Here is a 22,158-nt window from a genome sequence, read left to right as displayed (position 1 = left end):
GAAGCCTTCACACGCCTTTCCGCCCTAGCCAGCTCAGCTCCTTGGGATGTGCGTGTGGGCGCTAGTTCATCAAGTCTAGGAGGGCCAGACACTGCGCTGCATCAGACACGAGGGTTGAGTGTTCTCTCCTTTATCCAGGACAGGTTCTGTGTTCAGAGAGCTCCTGTCTGCCACCAAGCTTCTGCCCTAGGCCAGGGCAGCAGCTGTGTGTTTCTGACCTAAGGCTTATGAGTACAAAGGAACTGGCCAGTCGTGAGATTCAGAAGGGAAAGCCCAGTCAATGCCTTCGTGGTAGACCAAGAGAGAGCAGAATTAAGAGTGTGACAAAGTACGCCAGGAGTGGGACAGTGGTCAGGAAAGGAAGGAGCGGGGCTCCTCTGCCTGGAGTCTGCAGGTTCGTTTGCTGTGTTGATCTGACTGCATAGATGAAGGAAAGAGAGCGGGACTTTCTTTGCGCGACCCTGACCAGGCAGCATTTTGTTCATTTCACCAAGTCAAGCAGTTATTTTTCCAGTTTGGGTATAGGCTAAAGACGGTAAGAGAACCCTGATCATCACACTTCTAAAACAGACTAGGCTAGCTTTGGTAATTAGAATTGGAGACCACAGCCGTAATTAGGAACAGCTACTCAGCCCTCCTCCAGGGTGCGGTGCCCCTGCCTGGAGAAATCGAAGGCACAGCCAGCACGCTTCTGGCACAGTGATCCCCGCACATGACAGAGCAGAGCTCACACGTGATCCATGAATCTGACCGCAGATGAGAAAACCTGATGTTTGCTTCTAGAGAGCCTCCTGACCTGTTCTTTTCAAACATCTTTAAATTTTGGCCAAAACTTTCATGATTTGAAAATGCAATTTTAATCCTTATTTAAAGCCTGATGTATGTCCAAGGAAAATTTAAGTTAAATAAATAAAGCAAACCAAAAAAAAAACCATAGCTTTGGCTGCGTTAAAATGAAAGCCGTGCTACACGTAAGGTTCTGAGGGTCTTGCTAAAATAAAAATTCTCCGTTAACAGTTTTCATATGGGGACCGAGTCTGACTTCTAACCTAAGTCCAGGACAGACAGGCACATCTAAGGGAGCAGGTGTGTAGGGAGTCAAAGCCCCTGAGGGCTCTAGAAGTTTGCAGCTAAGCCCTGGGTATCATCCTGGTGACCTCTGACCACAGCACTCGCTCAGGAACGGAGAGATGCCAGCCCTTCCTTGGGAAGGGAGTAACACTGTATTGGGCTTTGTTGAGAGATGGGGCGGGCGGGCGGGAAGCGTTGCATCTTTTGTCTATTACAAATAAGGAATTGGTTATTCTGGAGACAAACAAGAGTTGCAGTGAACTAACATTTCGGTACCCTGGTTATATCCCAGGAAATGTGGGCCCTCTAAGGTATCAGTGAGGACTGTGTGTACAAGGTATTTCTAGGCTCAAATGAATTCTACAATATAGACTCTAAATATGGATTACACAAGGTTTAGTATGTTGCTTCTGAGAGACTTTAATAAGATAATGTGGATTATATCTCTCGGAGACAAACATACAGCAGGACACATTCTCCAAAAGCGGTTTCCAGGAATCCTCCCTCATCTTCCTCCCCTGCCCCAGGGAGGCGAACAGGACAAAAAGGCTCTGTTGGCACTCAGCTCCTAGGACAGACGACACAGCACCGGGAATCAACCTCACTGAGCTTCTCGCGTCTTCCTCCCCCTCTCTGAAGCTAACATGGTGGAAGAGTTTGTTTTCTAGATCTTTCCCTGATCACGTGAGCAGATTGAACCATATCGATGAATTCACAAACACTAGCCTATAGATTCTTTTAAACAAATGCTAGATGTTTCTTTCAAATGTCTTAAATACTGTATCACCATAACATCTGTCCATCTCCCTAGGTGAAGACTAAGAGTTTGTACGTAAACAGAAGGAGCCGAGGAAGGAGAAGAGGACAGGCAGGCAAGGCCTTTAAACCCACAGAAGAAACACGTTTCTCTCACTCTTGGTCACTTGTTATAAGAAATTTCCAGCTGACTGATTTGGTTAAGATTTGGTTGAGATTCAAGCAACTAAGAAGGTAGGCAGAGAGAATACAGGACAAGGGGACCCGGAGGGCAATGGTTTCTCTGGTTCCTGCACCTAGTGAGGATAACACTCCCTGGGAGACCACAGGGTTTTTTTTTTGAATTCAGATTGAGGCTTACAACTTTGGATTTCCGTGGTTCTGCTGTGAGTAAGCAAGAAATAACATTTCACCAAGTTACCAACTGAAAACAGCAGGCAGAGAAGCTCCTAATCTATTCAGTGGCTGCATCCTGGAACTCTGTTGGCTTTCTTTGGGAGGATTAGATGAAGAAATGGAGCAAAAGAAGCCTGTGGATTTGTGTGTTTTTTATGTGGTCCCGAATACCTCGGATTAGAGATGGATGGGTTTATGAGATGCATAACAGTAAACACTGTACTTAAAAATGGTAAAATAAATAAACAATAAAATAAAAAAATAAACAACTAAGAACACTGACTACTCTTGCAAAAGACCCAGGTTCAGGACCCAGCCTATGGAGGCATTATAACTCCAGTTCCAGGGAATATGACACCCTCTGCTGGCCTCGGTGGGTACTGCATACGTATGGTACACATACATACAGGTATAATAAAAATATGCTTTAAATGGCAAAAATAACAAATCATCCTTCTGTTGTGATAGGACACCCATCCCAATTTTTTGGTGATCACAGCTGGCAGGGCAATGTAGTTGCCGTATCTACTGCAGTGAGACCTCATTGCCCACAAATAAGCAAAGCAAGAGACAAGCAGCCCAGAGGAAATGGAAGCTATCGTGTTTGTTGTTCTTCTCGACTAGCACCATACATGGGCTTTCCACACTGGAACACGGCCTGTCCCGGTTACAAAGCCATCTTCCAAAACAAAAAATTAAGACAAAACATTTGTTTTGCCAACTTGAGCTTTGCCAACATGCAAAACTTTAGATAGAGTAGTAAAAAAGAAAAAAAAAACTACTTATAACACTTAATTTACTAATTTCCATAAAATAAAAATTACATTATATATACTCGTTGATGTGGAAATTTCACTTTATTCTACGCTGGCCTGCTGCCTGTGTCATACATGTCTTGGCTATAATCAACTTCACCATCATTACAAACCCCTCTTGATTTTTAATGATTTCCTAAAATACAATATCTTCTCTGTGACCCCAAGGGCTTGTACCAAAGGCTTTCTCAACCTTAAAGATTCTGCTGTTTCTGGAAGTCCCAACTTAGAGTTCTCAGAGTGATTCCCACCAGCTGGGTGCTGTCTGTCATGGTTTTTGAAATTCTTGCTCTTTGAACAAGGAGTCTACATCCTCATCTTGTTCTGGGCCATGCAAATTAAGTAGCCAGTCTAGTTGATCTAGCTTGGGCAGAAATAAAAGTTAAACTCTGTCTCCTGAGAACCATAAGTCTACTACAATCATGACCATTCAGAATGATTGCTATACTATAATTCATAGATAGGATAGAAAGCAAAACACACAACACACACATACACACACACACACACACATGCTTTTTGTGCATTTGTGACACTGAGGATCGAACTCGGAGCCTTGTATGTGCAGCGCCAGCACAGTAGCACTGAGCTACATCCCCAGAAACACGTGTTTTTTCGAGGCAAGGTTTCTCTGTGCAACCTTGGCTGCCCTGGAACTCATTCTATAGTCTAGGCTGACCTCGAACTCACAGAGATCTGCCTGCCTCTGCCTCCCAAGTGCTGGGATTTAAGACGTGCAACAGCACTGCCTGGCTAAAATGCAAGCAAAGCTAATGGATGACGGTTACCACTAAGGGGCACACTCCCAGGATATGCTCATCTTCTCACACATCTGACGGTGTCACAAAATACCTGACCGTAAATAGCTCAGCAGGAGGTTGCAGTCCTAAGCTCCACCGAGACCCTGTGATGACGCAGGCAAAGGCTGTGAGGCAGAGGCTGCTCGCCTCATGACAGACAGGAAGCCTAGAGAGCAGGCCTGGATTCCTGGGTTTCCCTTTCTACCATTTCTCCCCTCAGTGAATCCTCTCTGGAAGCTGCCTCCCTGACACCCCCAGAGACACACTTTTCTACTCGCCAGGACACTTTTCATTCACAGTAAGTTGAAGTCAAGCCTCCTCCAGTCCTGGTTTAGGCCGCTTCTCACTTAATCTGCCTGTTGGCCTGACTCTGTTCATTTCACCCTCAAAATGAATTTGAATAATGCTTTGACAAACCAATTTTTGTTACTATCATTTTTGTAGCTATTCCCACCCCTAGCTTCTACCTCTTTCCCCCAAAAAAAGCACCATTCTATTTCCCTGGGACCCAAACACACTAAAATTATGATTATTTGCTTATTTACCTAAAAAGCATTAAAAGGTAACTTTTTTAAACTCTGAAAAAGGTAAATCAAAATGAACTACTGTACTATCCGTACTACTGCATGTGCTACGGTCCTGTAGCGCCTGTACTATAGGATGGTTGGCAAGCCAGGCAAGGGGCTGGAGATGAAAACACACACAGAGACACAGAGAAACAGGCCATCCTTGAAACAAGAACGCCAAGAATGCCCCCTTGAATCAAGAACACCAACTTTATTGTGTTCCAGGGCAGTTTATATAGGGTTGCCTTAGCAAATGGTCACACCCTAACTCTCAGCTGCAAGCCCACCAGAAGCCACTTCCCTGCCATCAGGAACTCCTGAGGGTCTCGTGCTCAGAGCAGCTGCAAACACAGGAAAACAAGTTGTTTACAGGAAATTCAGGGTCTGGGGGTCCACAGTCCCCAACAAATTACTTTTAAAAACAACAACAAAAGGAAAAGAAGAAAAGGTTAAAAAAAAAAAGGAGGATGAAAAGACAAAAGAGGAAGGGAAGAAAGAAAAAGGAGGAGAGGAGGAGAAGAAAAGGAGGGGAGAAGGCAACAGAAGACAGAAGAGGGGGGAGGATAAATGGGGAAGAGGCAAATGGGGGACAAGGTGGAGAAGGAAGGGAAAGGGTGGGGGATGAGGGAGCAGGGGCAGGGGGAGAAACAGCAGCATCTGTAGCAACAGTCTCAGAGACACGCGTCTAAAGTGTGTGTCACTAGAATCCTAAAATGAAGAGAAGACAATTGGGCAGAACAAAGCAATCCTAAGTGGGGTAGAAGATACACCTTTATAGACGGCTGCAGCTCCATACGCTCTAAGCAGAGCAAACATAGAGGCATCATGTCCTTACCTGGAAGTCATAAAGTTAAAGATAGATTGGAAGTGAGGACTGTAGGCGGTATCTGAGAAAGTTGGAGTTGCTGTATAAGAATCAGATAAAGTGGACGCCTAGGACAGAGAATATTATCATAGCAAAGAGGGAAAATTCAGGCTGATAAAATGCCCACAGGGAAGTAAGTCTTCTCGTCATTGGTGTGCATGCAGCTAATAATAGAACTTGGCAATGTCTGGAGCAAATACTGACAAAATTAAAGAAGAAATGGCCAATCCCATGTTCTGAAAGCTTGGCACTTTTTTCTCAAACATCTGCAGGAAAATCAAACAAAAACCTCCATAAAGACCAAAGATATGGCTATCGCAGTCAAGCACCCCACTTAATTGGTATTATAGATCACATCATCAAACAGCGGAAGAACAAACATGTTTTTTCTAGTGCACATGTTCATCAGAGAGATTTTATTATTAACCTTAAAGCAATTCTTAAAAAAAATAACTAACAGTAAAACCATGTAGAATATGCACACATACATACTATCCAGACTATATAAACAGCTCAAAAATCTAAATATCAAGGGGACAAGTAATGCAGTCAGTAAATGGGGAACAAGCCATAGGGACACTTCTCAAGGAAGTGTGGATGCTCAGCAGGCACATGGAGAGTTTGCTATCCTGAGTGACAGGCTGAGACAGAACAAACTATCCCGAGATTCATCTCCCCTCCGTCAGAAGGACCTTCATCAAGGAAGGAGGAAAACAAATGCTGGAGAGGATACATGGGGGAGAAAACTTCCTGCAGGGCTTGTGGGAGAGCAAGTTAATACAGCCACAGGGTAGCCATGGATGCCCCGCAAAACCCTGACAGAGCCGCCATAGGACCTAGCTGTACCAGTCCTGAGCACATGCACAGAATCAGTTAGAATGCAGCAGAGATACTTGCACATCCTATCTCCCAGCACTGATTTTCCCAGCCAGCACTGTATCCCCCAGCACTGATTCTCCCAGTCAGGACTGTATCTCCCAGCCAGCACTGTATCTCCCAGCCAGCACTGTATCTCCCTGCACTGTATCTCCCAACACTGTATCTCCCAGCACTGTATCTCCCAGCACTATATCTCCCGGCACTGTATCTATCTCCCTGCACTGTATCTCCCAGCACTGTATCTATCTCCCTGCACTGTATCTCTCAGCACTGTATCTCCCAGCACTGTATCTATCTCCCTGCACTGTATCTCCCAGCACTGTATCTCCCATCACTGTATTTATCTCCCAGCACTGTATCTCCCATCACTGTATTTATCTCCCTGCACTGTATCTCCCAGCACTGTATCTCCCAGCACTGTATCTATCTCCTTGCACTGTATCTCCCATCACTGTATTTATCTCCCTGCACTGTATCTCCCAGCACTGTATCTCCCAGCACTGTATCTATCTCCCTGCACTGTATCTCCCATCACTGTATTTATCTCCCAGCACTGTATCTCCCAGCACTGTATCTATCTCCCTGCACTGTATCTCCCATCACTGTATTTATCTCCCTGCACTGTATCTCCCAGCACTGTATCTTACGTGTAGCATTGATGCAGAACCAAGTCACAGTCACAGCAAACGTAAGAGCTAGAAAGACAGAGTGGTCTGAAATAGACACAGAAAAGTGGCTTAGGGGTGAGCAAAGACTCCTTAGATAAGACCATGTAAGAGCTAAAGTGCATCAATTAGATTCATCAAAATTAAAACTATGTTCCTAAAAGGCATGGCATTTCTGAAATGAATAAGCAAGCACAGATGGTAGAAATCTCAAGTATGTATCTGACAAAAAAAAAAAACTATCTTCTATCTTCTGGGACATATACAAAGCTATGACAGTGGCAAAACACTGTGACCAAGGGAGATCAACCAAAGCATTCAGTTGGGTTGACAGCTCCAGAGAGTTAGAATCCATGATGGTAGAGCCAAGGACTTGCAGCGGGTACAACTGAGAGCTTATATCTTGATCTACGAGCAGCAGGAAGAGAAACACTGGAAATACTGTGGGCTTTTGAAACCTCCTTTAACAAGAACACACCTCTAAATCCTTCCTAAACAGTTTTACCAACTGAGAACCAAGTATTCAAATTCTGGAAACTGATGGGGGACGTCTCATTCAAACCACCACACAGAATGATAGAAAGACAGGCAAGCCAATAAAAATGTGGTGGGGGAGGGTTTGAGCAGATGCTGAGGAAGAGGTATGGGGGAGGGCTGATAAGCACATGGAAAGGCATTTAACATCTGCTCATCAGGGGAATTCCACTTTAAACCACAATATCCTTACATAATCACTAGCGTGGCTAAACTTTTTAAATATTAGAGATGGCAAAGAACAGCAGCTCGACCAGTGCGCTCGTGCTTTGTTGGTGAGAGAGCGGAAAAGGAAAGCCCTTCTAGGACGGTCTTATAGATCTAATAAACCAGACTATGCCTACCTTACAACCTGACAGTTCTTGTAAACATGCTCCCAAGAGAAAGGAAATATAAATTCATAAAATATACTGTATAAAAAAGCTAAGCACGCCTTTATTCCTTAGCAACCAAACCCGGCTAGCACCCTAGATACACATCAATGGAAAAAGATGAACTGTAGCATAGTCATTCAGATGCTCCTGAGAAACTGGTAGAGTTTGCTTTCTGCTACTGGGATAAACATTATCACCAAACGCAACGTTTATTACATCTTATAGGTCATAGTACATCCATCAAGGGATGCTGGAACAGGAGCTCAAGCAGGAACTGAAGCAGAAACTACAAAAGGATATTGCTTCCTGCCGTGCTCCCTGTGGTAGTTTGAAAGAAAACGACCCCCAAAGGGAGTGGCACTATTGGGAGATGTGGTCTTGTTGGAGTAGGTGTGGTCTTGTTGGTGGAAGTGTGTCACTGTGAAGGTGGGCTTTGAGGTCTCATATATGCTCAAGACATGCCCAGTGAAACAGACCACTTCCTGTTGCCTGTCTATCGAGATGTAGGATCTCAGCTCCAGCATCATGTCTGTCTGCATGCCAGCATACTGTACCCTGATAACAGTGGACTACACTTCTGAAAATGAAAGCTACCCCAATTAAATATTTTTCCTTAATAAGAATTGCCATGATCGTGATGTCTCTTCACAGCAATAGAAACCCTAACTCAGAGACTCCCCTTGGCCTGATCAAACAACATTCTTAATACAGCTCAGGCCCACCTGCCAATGGATGGTGCTGCCCATAGTGGGTTGGGCCATCCTCCATTGATTAGCAACCAAGACATTTACCCACGGACATGACCACAAGTCAATCTGATGGAGTCAATAGCTCAACGAAGGTTCCTCTTCCCAGGTATCTCTAGGAGTTTTGTTGTTGTTGTTGTTAAACTGGTAATAAACCTAATAAAACAAAAATATAACTGGTATAAAAACTAAACAAGAACAACCAATCAAAGTAATATGGTTAAATTTGAAATACATTAGAGAGAACTGGCTAAAATACATGTTTGCAGATGCCACGTCTGTGAGGGTCTGGAGTAGGCAAACCATTCTGTAGTGACAAAAGTCTTTACAGTGAGTGGTACCTTGAGAAAAGATGGTTGGATTGCCTGTTGAGGTACATAGAGAACTCGGCGTGGCTCTGGTGACTTTGTGTGTTTTGATCGTGGAGTCAGGGCCCAGGTGTAGGGATTGGTGAATACTGATCAAGTGACGGCCTTCAGATTGATGCATTTCATGTCAATTCGATATAAATATATAAAAATATCCCCCAAACAAGCATTGAACGCCCATGAATAAGTAATAAGTCCAGTCAATAAATCATAAGTTTAAGTATTTAGGGAACAGTGTGTTCGTGATTGCATCTGACTTGAGAGAGTATAGGTAATATATAGATGGATGAAGGATTGATGGATGGTAGGCGGAGAGTCAGCTGAGGCTATTCGGGATGCTGGTGACAGAATCTCCATGGTGACTTTTCCTTTAGTCAACTTTTCGATGTTTACATTTTTCCTAATAAAATGTTGCACAGACCTCAATCTTAACCACTCAGTTGTTTAGAATCCAGACCCACAAACGATGACTCTTCCATTTGACACTTACACAGTATACCATCATGGTGATAATAAAAAGCAGACCAACTTCTATTTGAGTTTATTATTGTTTCTGCATTCTCAATAGCAACTCACACACACCCTTATTGCCTACACCCAGGGTGGGCCCTCTCACTATATTCTCTTGGTACACCAAAGCATAGTCACAAGAATCAAAGCCAGACATGCCTGGTTCCCAAGCCCTTTCCATTACACACTGCCCTGCTAGCTTCACTGCCAGCTACACAATGATGACGAAGACAGGATTATTGCCTACAAGGAGAGCGTAACATAATGTGTGTATCTGACACAGGACAACCGTTATAGATTTTCAAATAACACATTAAGAAAATGGAAAAGCTTCTTGGGAATTGTCATACCTGAGGTATATTCTTCAGAAATTCCCACAGGTGAGTTTCCCATTGTTCATAAGCTCATGTCCAAATTTATTTATTTATTATTTTGATTTTGATTTTTTTTCAAGACAGAGTTTCTCTGTATAGCTTTGGAGCCTGTCCTGGAACTTGCTCTGTACACCAGGCTGGCCTCGAGCTCACAGAGATCCATTGGCCTCTGCCTCCCAAGTGCTGGAATTAAGGGTGTGGGCCACCACCACCTGACTCAAATTCTTTACCACAGCCTAGCCCCTCTGTGAACTGATAGCATCTAAATTTCTGTGCCAGCAGTGTATTGCTGAGTCTGTCTTATTCTGTGCGGACAGAATGCTGCAAAGTCACAGTGAACAAAAGGGTCTCTTCTTACAGCTTTGCCAGCTGGGCTACAAGACTGGGCAGGTGGGTTCTGTGTTGTCAGGACTTTATCATGGCATTATCCCATGTTGAAAGGTGAAAGAAAGACGGGCACAGAGAGAGAGAGAGAGAGAGAGAGAGAGAGAGAGAGAGAGAGAACATGGCAGAGAGATAGAAGAGGTGTAAGCACCTACTCCAGAATCAATGCCATTAATACCTGTTGGAGGTAGAACCCTGTGGTCCAGCCACCTATGAAAGTTCCTGCCTCTTATTGCAATTGTTACGACAATTCAAGTTTAACAGGAGGTTTAGAAGAGACAAATATTCAAACCACATACCCTATGGCCATCGAGCACGCGGTGCGCGTGTACACACACACACACACCAGTGGTCTACTTCCCGTTCTTATTGTACTCCTTCCTGCCTTCTGGCTTTCCCCAGGCAGTTCCTTCTTCCTTCAAGCTTCTTCCCATCTCATCTAACCCAACCCTTCTTCTCTTGTGTAAATCTAGCTACCATCTAATGTGATCTGGATCTATATTTGATGTGTTTCTGACAGTAACCCCTTGGAGGAAGCAGAGGACGCCCTGAGTGAGTCAAGTCTTGAGTGAATGTGATTTTGACACATGCACAGTCTGCCCAGAACTCTGAGACCAATTGGCCCATGCTAAATTGGCAAAGCCATTATTCACGTGGGCCAGGTTCAAGAAAGATGGCAAAGCCTTCCCCAGGAAAGAGAGTATATAAAGAACTTATCGGTGTGTAAAAGGCTAGCTAGCAACCGCAGCCTGTGTCTCCTGATGTTCCGGCCTGAGACTGTTCACCCGCAGAGACTGTCACCCCATCCCCCTGTGCTACACCTAATACACATGCTGAGGTCCTGGGCTGCAGCTGTTAGAACTCCACCTGCTCTTAGCAGTGTGTGTGTGTGTGTGTGTGTGTGTGTTTCCTGTATGCATTCCTTCACCACCCCAGTCAGAGTTCCAGCACCCAAGCTGTTCAGGTCAAGGCAATGCAGGAGGCAATCAACAAATATTTGCTGGGTAAATAGAACCTAGAGATGCAGGGAAACAGATGAATCCATAATTGGACGAAGGGTGGGAACGTCTCACCGTGTTATGGACTGAGGATGGGAAGGAATAGAGGGAGGCGAATCTCTGAGTCAAAAGCCCAAGGGAGGAGGAACGAAAAGGCAAAAGGATGCAAGTGTCAGGCATTTCCTGGTGTTCAAGTGTTTAATGGAATTTTTAAAGTCAACTCTCCAGAGGCTCTCGTGGTTGGCCAGCGGGAAAGCGGGTGTGAACTGTGTCTTCTAGGAAGGACGGAGAAAGTGTTAACAAAACTTCTCACCAGCTACGTCTGTGAGGATAGCTTCTAAGGGGTGTTCCTTTTCTGCTATTTTACAACCCTAAAAAGGCCGAAACTGGTTTCTAGTCAGAATCCCACGGCTTTCCACTTTCTCACTAACGAAGAGCAGCCTTACCTTTGCATCTTGTGACCAAATATGTACATCATAGGACTCTAACACCCCAGAGTATGCAGAGCTCCCCAAAGGAATGGCACGGCGAGCGGAGAGAAGTGGAGGGAGGTGAGACTTTGTAATCGAGACCACGTTCATTTCTGCCCCATTTCCTGATGGAACGTGGGGGCCTGCTTTGCAATTTCAATGCTCTGCCAAACGTGTGCGTGCATGCAGACTTTAGCCCTGCACTGTTTGTCTGTTTACGGATCCCTTGACACATTCCATTCTAATGATGAGTGACTATGTGAACAATGGACGCTAACCCAATACACACAATGACCTAGTCACCCTGCGGCAGATTGTTCTTTCAACACTGGGAGTCCTGTAGGCAACTTTCTGTAATAAGGGATAATCAAGTCATTTTGCGTTCATGGCCGCAGCAAAGTTACAAATTTCTCAGCTTTTCCCACTGGCTTTCTTGTCAACCCAGTCTGAATTTTAATTTCTGGATAGCTGTAAAATTAGGGTACCAGACAAATGGAGGCCTGCTGAGTCCCATGACACACTAAGCAGATACTGCTACTCACTCCTCACGACTCATTCTACCAGGCCCATCACTACCAATCAATTGAGATTGAACAAGAGTCGAAATCTATTTGCTCTCCTAGAACAAGACAGCCCCATGGCTCACTACAGCTAATCTCTAAAACAGTGGTTCTTAACCTTCTTAATCCTGCCACCCTTTAATCCAGTTTCCATGTTGTGGTGGCCTCCAACCATAAAATTATTTCCATTGTTACTTCATAACTGTAATTTTGCTACTGTTATGAATCATCTTGTCTGTGTTTTCCGACAGTCTCAGGTGACCCTGGGAAAGGGTTATTAGACCCCCGAGGGGGCCATAAAGTGCACATTGAGACATATTGCTCTAAAATCTATAGCTGCAAAGTATGCCTGTACAGAGCAATATCCCCCAACTCAGAAGCATATCAATTTATGATTTTTTTTTTTGAGACAGCAGCTCCCACATAACCCCATCTTTCCTGGAAGTCACTTTGTAGAGCAGGCTGGCCTCAAATTCACAGAGATCTGCCTGCCTCTGCCTCTGCCTCTGCCTCCTGACTGCCGAGATTAAAGGCACACCTGGAATTTATAATGTTTAAATTTAGGGACCTTTCTAAATATACACAGATTGAATAAGAGCAAAAATAATTTTACTGAGAATCCCTGTTGTGTTTTTATCAAACTTTGATTGTACAGGTAAATGAACATCTCCATTTTTTTTTGTACCGTACCAATGTTTAAGTAAAAATTCAGTAGACATCATGTGTCCCTATCCGCTATCTCCACTACTTCTCCGTTCTTGCTGAGGTCGTGGAGATGCTTGGGTAGCCCTCTCCCAGCACTCTGGGTAACAGGACCCTCGGTGCCTGCTGCTCTCCCATCAACATCTCCCTCAAGGAAGAATGAATCAAGTCAGCCAAACTGATGTATACACGATACCTATCAGCTCACTGATTATATGTTTTGGCTTCGTTGTGGACAATACTCCAAATCAAAGAAACATGTTAGCCGGCAGCAGAAGTATTTGTTTCCCTATGAAAAGAGTTAGAAAGGCATGAGGAAAGGGATCTTCTCAAGCTCCCTAACTCTCCTCTAAGGACGATGGCTAATCCCGCCGTCTTTGAACACCAGCTCCTTGCCTTCTGCAGGTATTTTTGAAAGCATGTGGTGCATGGTTTGTGAACAACCCAAACCAATAAGGCACAGTACCTGGATATGTGAAGAGGCTTGAGCCCTACCCAGATTTCAAAATCAGAAACAATGTCTCAGGAATGTGTCAGCTTCCTGCTCACCAGGAGAGCTCTCATACCCGAAGGAATCTGAGGAACAGCTCCTTCACTGAAAGCTTGGCAAAGCTAGCTAAATTAGTATTTACATTCTTCTAGTTTTATTGCTATTTCCCAACAGGATTGTAAAGTGCCCAAGAGTAAAGATGAGATTTCATATTTTTAAAACTCCCCATGGATATTCTTGCTCTATATTTTAAATGCTATCTATATTTGAGCAATGTTTCCCAGTTAATATTATAAAAGGAGTAGTATTGTCATCAGGGATGGGGAGAAATTAATTAAGTAGACATTCATTGGGTATTTAAATTTCATATGAATTAAACAAGCACAATAACTTTTTCTTTGCCCAAATTTTACCCCTTTCCTTCCTAATGCTGTGACCCTTTAATACAGTTCCTCATGTTATGGTGACCCCCCCAATCATAAAATTATTTCATTGCTACCTTATAACTGCAGTTTTGCCACTGTTATGAATCACAATGTATATATTTGATATGCAGGCTATCTGATACATGATCTGTGTGGTCAAGCCCCACTACCGGGTTGAGAACCACTGCCAGGGCTTGCACAGGGGCACCACACAGTGTGTGCAAACCATCAGCATTTTCTTTACTACAGCGCTATGACTTCGTTACATGGTAACAGCAGAATGATGGCCTCTAGCACTGGCCACGGTGACCACACATAGACGTTTGCTTTGCACACAATTCCTTGAGGTCATACCTACTCAAGTGAATTCAAGCGACATTTTCTCTGTTCCGATTTACATCAGTTGTTGTCGCCAGGTCGGCTAGGAGATTTTTGGCGCAATGACAGTAGTTCCATACAATCAGTGAACTGATAGAAGAGAAACATTTAATGTTCTTAAACCCTTTTCTGTAAGAGTGTTTGCTCTAAAGTTTATGTTCTTGTGTGTCATTTGAAATCAAAGAGACTTGTACCTTTCATGTGTGTGTCTGTAAACACTAAAATGACTTATACAAACAACTCAGAGTTTTTAAGGAACAAACAACACCTTCGATTGGCCCAAGGAGTATATGCTTGTTGGAGGAAGGAACAGTTTGAAAGCTACCACTGGAAGCCACACTCTGGATCCGAAGTTTCTATGTATTTGGTGTGGTTTGCAGCCTTCCGACCCAAAGCATGAAGATGACACACTTGCAGGCAGCCATGGAGTAGCTGGGGTCAGTTAGGTCCTTAGTCAGGGTAGCTCCGGGGCTGGTGAACTACCCAGAAAAAGGCAGACCAGAAATGAATTGGTCTTTGTGGGCCACACGATTCCTGTTGTGGCTCGTCCACTGGTGTATGAAGGCAGCCATAGTCAACACATCACACAGAGAGTGAGGCTGTGTCTCAATAACAGATGCCCAATAACAGCAGATCAGTCACCAGGGGCTGACATTCCCAGCATGCAGTGCGGTCAACACTGAGGAAATCTGTGCTTAGGACATTAGTAGAGTCCAGATGCACCCCTTCACCTCAGGGTGGTTCTCGTGAGATGCTCCTAAAGGGGCTTTTCACGGCGAATATCTTCCTTTAAAATATTCCCGTAGCTGAATCATTATTAGAATCATTAAGATAAAAAGAGAGAGAACAGAGAGGTAGAGAGGAGGTGGGAAAGGAAGTGGAGACATAATGGAGGGACGGGTGGGCAAGAGAGAGAAGGGAAGAGAGAAGAAGAATTAGTTTCTCAGGAGACAGACACTGCTTGTACAGGCGTGGTCTGCACAAGCCCGCAGGGCAGAAGGGGTCTGCTGACAGAGCAGCTGAGATAGTAACTAGGTCTCCACAGGCAGCCGTCTGCATACTGTAAAGTACCTGGCAAGCAGAGTTGGTGGCTCTAAGTGCAGACTCTGGAAACACAAGAGCTAAAATTTAAGAGTCTGCTGCTCTACCAACTAAACTAGCAGGCGTCTGGGAGCCAAGATTTAGATGCCACTGGATGGTCTTCAGCACACTGCTTCATCCACCACCCCGTGTTTTCCTCTGTAAAATGTAATAAGGATACCGCTCCTTGCAAGATATGTAAAAGCAATGAAATGATCTTGAATATTTTCTATAATATAAATGTCCAGTAAATGGAATATTTTGATATCAACTAGAAATGAAAAGTAGAACCAAAGCAGTACTAGCTGCTATATACACTGTTGCTGTGATGAAATATCTCAACCAAGGCAGCTTACAGAGGAAGGTTTATTTTGGATTTTAGCTCGGGAGAGTTAGAGGCCATAATGGTGGCGGCAACATGGCAGCAGGCAGCCAGAGCGGGAAGCTGAGAGGTTATATATCAAACAATGTGTTGCAAGATATTTGATTACACTGTGTAAAGATATGCCACTGTGCTTACTTTGATGAAAAACTAAATGGCCAATAGCTAGGCAGGGATTATAGGCAGGACTTCCAGACAGAGAGCTCTGGGAAGAAGAAAAGGGGAGTCGCTGACTGGAAGCAGAGAAGGGGGACATGCAGGAGAGGTGAAAGCCATGAGTCATCTGGCAACACACAGACTGAGAGAAATGGGTTAATTTAAGTTAGAATAGCTAAGGCCAAGCTTTCGTCATTAATAAGAAGTCTGTGCTGGTATATGAGAGCTGTCTGGTGGAACAGAGAAAGACTCATTACACACATACATAAAACAGAAAGAGCCAGCTGGACATAGGCAGGGTTATGAACTCTCCCATCTCCAACAGCTACTTCCTCCAACAAGGCCACACCTCCTAAACCTCTCTCCACAGTGCCACCAACTGGGAACCAAGTGTTTAAACGTCTGGGCCTATGGGGAACATGTCTCATCCAAGCTGCTATAAAAGTCCCAGAAGAAGGAAGAAGCCAGGACACCAGGCTTCCCTTTTAGGGTTCTGTTCTCCTGCTCTGGTCATTGTTGCTCAAGCACCTCTCACACTGGTGTCTCTGCAGAGTTCCTGTTATGAAAATGGACAATTCCTCACTTCTAAGGAGAGAAAGTTGAGAAGAGCTGGGTGGTTGTACTTGTGGGTAGTGACTACATTTGAGTGGCAGACCAATTTTGTCCTGTTTGGGTTGGTGATACCGGAGTTGACACTTACAAGAGAAAAAAAAAATTGTCTTCCCTCACCAGCTGCTGCCTGTGAGGCTCTGCCAAGGCACAGATTGTTGGAAGACTAGGGAAAGATGAAGGTTCCTACCTGCCTCCTGTGACGTCAGCATAGCCATACAGACTTCCTTGTCCTGGCGGCATCAGTGTGGCTGCAGTACTCTGCCCTCTGGTCACCCTTGCTGCTCACAGACACACGCAGACAGCAAAGAAAGCCCCACACCGTCCCTCCTCCCAAGCTCTAATTTACCCTCTCTGCTCTGTCCGTTTCTCCCGTTTGCTTCTGGTTCCCTAACACCTGATCAGTGGTACTTATCATACTTATTTGAAATTGTAGGAATTGCTGGTACGCTTTATATTTTTAAAAATCATTATGTATGTTTCTTTTTGTTTTCTCTTTTGTTTGTTTGGGGTTTTTTTCTTGTTTTTATTTTTTAGGAAGAGAGAACAGCACATATGTCCCATAGCGGATGTGTGTGGTACTCGGAGGACAACTTTCTGGAGCTGGTTGTCACATTCCACTCCGTGGCTTCTAGAGATGGAGCTCAGGTCCTCAGGCTTGGATGCAAGCACCCTTATCCTCTGACGGCCTCACTGGCCTTCAGTATGGTTTCCATCAACTGACAGGCCCCTGGCTGTGCGGGCAATTAAAGGGTAAGTCATGAGGCACATTACCAGCTCCACAACTTCTCTCTGTTTCAGGGAATGGGCTTTGTAATCGTGCTTTTATAAGGGAAGAAAACCAACAAGGAAAGACTTTTTTTTAAAAAATACAAGAGAGAAAAACTGAAAAGCCAGTTAAAGCTGACCCTGAAATGTGCCCCCATCAAGACATCCCTGTCATTGCTCTCCCCCTCTATCCCACCCCGACCTAATCCCTCATGTTCCCACCCTCCCCCAGTTTGCCCAGGAGATCTCTTCAATTTCCAATCCCAGGGAGATGCATGTGTCCCATCTTGGACCCTCCTTGTTATCTAACCTCTGTGGGTCTATGGATTATAGCACGGTTATTCTTTACTTTACAACTACTATCAATTTATGAATAAATACAAACTATATTTGTCTTTCTGGGTCTGGGTTACCTCACTCAGGATGACTTTTTATAATTCTACCCATTTGCCTTAGAATTTCATGATGTCATTGTTTTTTTTTTGTTTTTGTTTTTTGTTTTTTGATTTTTCGAGACAGGGTTTCTCTGTGGTTTTGGAGCCTGTCCTGGAATTAGCTCTTGTAGACCAGGCTGGTCTCGAACTCACAGAGATCTGCCTGCCTCTGCCTCCCAAGTGCTGGGATTAAAGGCGTGCGCCACCACCGCCCGGCTGATGTCATTGTTTTTAGCAGCTGATTAATACCCCATTGTGTAAATGTACCACATTTTATCATTTCTTTGGTTGAGGAATCTATATTGTTTCTAGGCTCTGGCTATTACAAATATGGCTATGAACAGAGTTGAACAAGTGTCCTTGTGATATGATTAAATATCCTTTAGGTATATGCTCAAGAGTAGTATAGATTATATATATCCTCAAAAATTCTACCAGGGAACTCCTACAGCTGATAAACAGCTTTCGTGAAATGACTGGATACAAGATTAATTCCAAAAATCAGTATCCTTTCTATATACAAATAATAAACAGGCTGAGAAAGAAATTAGGGAAACTACTTCCTTCACAATAGCCACAAACATAAAATATGTTGGAGTAACTCTAACCAAGCAAGTGAAAGACCCGTATGACAAGAACTTCAAGTCTTTGAAGAAAGAAATTGGAGAAAATATCAGAAGATAGAAAGATCTCCCATTCTCATGGATTAGTAGGATTTACAGTAAAAATGGCCATCTTACCGAAAGCAACCCATGGACTCAATGCAATCCCCATCAAAATTCCGACACAATTATTCACAGACCTTGAAAGAAAACTACTCAAATTCATATAGAAAAACAGAAAACACAGAATAGCTAAAACAATCCTGTACAATAAAGGAACTTTCAGAGGTTTCATGATTCCTGATGTCACGCTCTATTATAAAGCTATAATAACAAAATAGTGGAACTTTCTCATTAATTTGTATAGCTCATTCTTTCTCAGGCATGCTCTGTAACACGGAGGTCTACCTACAACTTCATGGATGGCATAGCACATTAGCTATGAGCTTCAGCCTTTCTATATAATATTTTATTAATTCTTTGAGAATTTCACATAAGAATGTAATGTATTGTGATCATATTTCCCACTCCACTCCTCCTGCTAGCTCCTCCAGATCCACCCCGACCCCTCTCAACTTCCTGCACTCTTTTTTCTTTTTATGACCTGCCTAATCCAGTTTGTGTTGCTCATAAACTCATGGGTTTGGGCCATCCACTGGAGCTTGATCAACACACCAGAGGCCGTGCCCTTAAGGACAACTGGCTCTCCTTCCCCCTGAAGCCATCATCTAGGGGTGGGTGCTAATGAGTTGTTGACTGACTTGACTTTGCACAGGTCTTGGGTAGCCAACCACAGCTGCTCTGAGTTCGGGAGTGCCACAGTTTCATCTCTGCCCCTTCTCCCTTCTTCCCTCCCTTTCTTTCTCTTGTATAGGTTTTCGGGAACTCGGTCATGGGTTCTGATGCTGGCCAACACAGGAGTCTTGCTTTTTCCTTCCTGCTGCTCGGTAGCACTTTTGTATTTTTAAGTGTTTTCGGTTTGTTGATAAACTGCACTTGTGGAAAACAGATGCATTCTGTCTCTTCATGATGAAAGACCTGGGGCTCGTGGCTTAGTACTGATAGAGAGGAAAATAAACTTTTAAAACTCTGTGCCTGCCTGCAATGAGACTCTAAAGGTTAAAAAAAAAATGAAAGATGAATTGTGGGTTTTGGTGCAGCTAAAGAGGAAAGAAAAACAAGAAAAGATTCAGAGAATCTCTTGGGAAAGTCTTTCTTTGGGTCCCCACCAACCTTTTAAGAGATTTTTTTCCCCTTCATTATGGAACAGAAATAGATAAAAGAAAGAGTTGTTGTTGTTGTTTTTTGTTTTGTTTTGTTTTGTTTTGTTTTGTTTTGTTTTGTTTGAGCCACTGGTCAGCATCTTAAGCTCATACCTTTCTGGGGCAGTGGTCTGTTTCAGCTCTTTGACAGATGAACCTACAAGCATTGATCTTTTTGAGAATTTTACCCGTGAGTACTGTACTCAGACAATGGGTGCTCAGAAAAGAGGTTCCGCAACATGGGCTCCACCTTGTGTTTTTTCCTCCTGAAGAGCAACCCAGTTCCCCCAGGAGCCCGGCTTTTCCAAGACTGTCTTCAGAAAGGAAAATATGCTGGTCTAATTCTCACCTTCTCCCTCTCATTTGCAGAAATGGTTAAATATTCACCAGAGAATTCTCCAAATGGTCCAAGAACCTGCATTATTCAGAAACCAGTGAGAGTCAAAGTAATAGTGGATTCAAATAAGTACAGTGTTGTTTGTCTGTTTTTATATCCCAACCATACTTTCCCTTCCTTCCTTCCTCTCTCTCCTCCCCCCATCTACTCCTCCTCTGCTTCTCTTCAGAGAAGGGCGGACCTCCCATGGATACCAGCCTGCCATGATATATCAAATTGCAGTGAGGCAAGGCATCTCCTCTCCTATTAAGGCACTGATGTTAAGATGCATGCCTGTGAACCCAACATCTCCCCCTCCCTTTCTGGTTCATGCCCTGTCCATTGAATACTCTCCACACACGATGCAGCAGAGACTCTCAGTGGGTGCTTGTATGACTGGAAGCCATGTGGAGTACTATTCTCTTTGAAATTTCCAGGAGGACTTGATCACATCTTTTGTGTTCTCAGGGTACCAGTCTGCCACATACCAATAAAGAACTAGCCATGATGGTTCAAAGCTGTAACTCCAGCATGCGGCATGAGAGAGGATGGGACACCATGACCACAGCAACTCCTACAGAAGAAAGCATTTAACTGGGGCTTGCTTACAGTTTCAGAGGGTGAGTCCAATGTCATCATGGTGGGGAGCATGGCAGCAGGCAAGGAGACATAGTACTGGAAAAGTAGCTGAGAGTTCTACACCAGATCTGTGGGCAGGAGAGAGAGAGAGAGAGAGAGAGAGAGAGAGAGAGAGAGAGAGAGAGAGAGAGAGAGTCTGGCTTGGGTTTTTGAAATCTTAAAGCCCATTCTCAGTGACATATTTCCTCCAACAAGGCCACATCTCCAAACCCTGTCAAGTAGTGGCACTTCCTGATGCTCAAGCAATCAAATAGATGAGCTATGGGGGCCGTTCTTATTCAAACCACCACACTTGGTATCTCAGCCACTTTCATGCCCCACCCAAACAGGTATTGTTTGGCTATAGCAGAGCTACATAAAACATGACCAGTGGATTTTAGTATAAAATTCACCAATGAACCTATGTTGACTTAGTCATACAAGAGTAGCAAAGGACTTTCCATTGCTTTAAAGAAAATGTCAACCAGAATTGCTTAGTCTACATTTTGCTTCCCTGCCCCCACTGTGGTTAGGATAGCTGGAGGAGTTGCTGTCTACCCTCAGCTCAACATCCCCCAGTCAGCCAACAGCCCTGTGGCTCCTGAGAAGCTGCAGACATGAGAGATCGGCTTCTCAAAGTGTGACCACTTGGGATATGAAATGATGAAACCAAAGGGTCTCCTTCTTCCTCTTCCTCCTCTTCTTCCAATGTCACTTCCCAAATCTCCCAAATCCTGGGAACCTGTGTGTGTGTGTGTGTGTGTGTGTGTGTGTGTGTGTGTGTGTGTTAGGTACTCTCTCTTTCTCTTTATTCTAGTAATAGTCTCAGCTACATCTTCCCTTGGTCTAAACAATGATTCTTCAACCTTTGGAGCAAAACTCATGGGTATCAGTTACTTCTCTTGTCATTGAAGACAAAACGATCTAGCAAAGGGAACTTAGGGAAGGAGGGAAGGAAGGAGGGAGGGAGGGAGGGAGGGAGGGGGGAGGGAGGGAGGGAGGGAGGGAGGGAGGGAGGGAGGGAGGGAGGGAGGGAGGGAGGGAGGGAGGGAGGGAGGGAGGGAGGAGTTATCCTGATTCATAGTTTTTAAAGGGTACAGTCGATCATGGTGGGTAAGCCTTGCAAACAGAGCACATGCCGCGGCTGGTCACATTGCTTTCACAGACAGGAAGCGAGAGGAGATGAGTGGTGGCGGTGCTCAGCTCCTCCCCTTCTATTCAGGCCAGGATCCGACTGGATGCTCACATTCATGGTGACTCCTTCTCTGGAAACACAACCCAGAGGGGTCTCCTAGGCGATCCGAAATTCCGTGAAGCTGACACGTGGATACACATCACACCAGTGAAAGCCGCTTTAAGAGCCAGGCTGGTTGCATAACTGCTCTGTTTAAAGCTTGAAGTACAGCCTGATCATCAGCATTTTAAACACTCCTCTCCCCCCACAATCCTGCTATAAGCAATGCAGAGAGAAGTACGGGCAGGCACCAGCCAAACACACCAAAGCATGGTGCATGTCATTAGGGAAGAACTAGAACGGGAGTCTGATTTCCTCCTGCATATCTGATCTTCTTTACCTGACGCACCACTTGGATTCTGATGGTCCCAAGACTCTGTAGAGTCTCCCTGTTGGCTCTTGTCAGTACTATGCATAATAATAATTAATAATTAATAATAATAATAAAACTGTTCATTGAAGACTGAGATGTTTGTCTCTTGTCCTTGGTTTACATCAAGGCTTCAGACAC

The sequence above is a fragment of the Chionomys nivalis genome, chromosome 12 (genome assembly GCF_950005125.1).
Source record: "Chionomys nivalis chromosome 12, mChiNiv1.1, whole genome shotgun sequence".
In the NCBI taxonomy this organism is placed as follows: domain Eukaryota; kingdom Metazoa; phylum Chordata; class Mammalia; order Rodentia; family Cricetidae; genus Chionomys; species Chionomys nivalis.
Note: the sequence above shows the minus strand (reverse complement) of the source record.